Here is a 1,315-nt window from a genome sequence, read left to right as displayed (position 1 = left end):
CAAGAAGGTTTACTTTGTCTTCCAGCAGAGTCTCAAGTATATGGAGCTGATACCAGGATATGTGCCACTACACAGGGAGAACTGAACAGGAATAAAGGAGAGCATCAACACAGCAGGCGTACGTGTATCTGCTCCTTTTTGCAAGACAGACCAGAAGCCGCCAAACTGTCCAAAACAAACTATACGAGCTTGGCGTGGCATGAAGTTTCAGTGATTTTAGTGCCTACTTGCCATGCAGCTTGATTGGCAGGGAATGCCATAAATGGCAGTTCTGCCAATTAGGCTAATCCCCTGACCCCAAGTGGTTGGACTATTTCAATCATCCAACCCCAATTATAAATTAGGGTTATGATAATAATAGCTAGAACTTTAGGAGAAAACTGGTCTGATTGAAAATGTCAACAAAAAAAATAGAATCCTTAAAACAAACCCACTGAAGTAAGTGATCCAAGATTGTTTAAGTGTGAATATTTACTAGTGATGGGATTTCCGGATCTTTTTTAGAGAACCGACTCTTTCGGTTCGGCTCACTAAAAAGAGTCGGCTCTTTCGGCTCCGAACCGGCTCTTCAGGTTGTTTTGTTGTTTTAATTAATTTATTATTAACAATAATATAAAATTATCACAAAAGGAATTACTAATGTAAGTGGGTTTATTTATATATGTTTATATATAAATATATGCGTTGGCCCCTAGAGAGAAAACACGTACAAATTCCAAAGCACGTACAAACTCCAAAACACATTTCTAGCATGATCTGAACTTCCAAAACAGAGCTACCTAGATCACTAATTGAAAGCATACCGGTATGTGTATTGTTTGTGTATTTATACACAAGCACTCATATATATTCAAATAATTAAAAAAAAAAAGTTCATTTACCTGTTACTACCACACACCAAATCCGGTCGTTGTTACTTGCTGGCTTGTGTAGCCACTAGGTAACAAAAGCTCAACACTGCGCCCAGCATCCTGGAGCACTTCTGTTGTGTTTTGTACATGTTTTGGAGTTTTTACGTGTTTTGAGGTTTGTACGTAGGGGCTTTGTCTGCAGGGGCCACCGTAAATATACTTTTATTTACTCCACATAAAATGTAATAAATAAATCATATAATACAAAAACCAACTAGTCACATTTCAACTTTTAACTATTTAAATTTTCAGATTTTCCTTTTACAAATTTAAAGTGAAACAACACAAAACACTGCAAACCACAACACAATTAAATATAAATTATAATATGAAAACAAAAAGAACATTCATATTCTCTGTCATATGGACATGCATAAATAAACTTTCTGAATCCTTTATCATCT

Source organism: Pundamilia nyererei, unplaced genomic scaffold (assembly GCF_000239375.1).
Source record: "Pundamilia nyererei isolate P.nyererei 1_Seehausen unplaced genomic scaffold, PunNye1.0 scaffold00004, whole genome shotgun sequence".
Lineage (NCBI taxonomy): Eukaryota > Metazoa > Chordata > Actinopteri > Cichliformes > Cichlidae > Pundamilia > Pundamilia nyererei.
Note: the sequence above shows the minus strand (reverse complement) of the source record.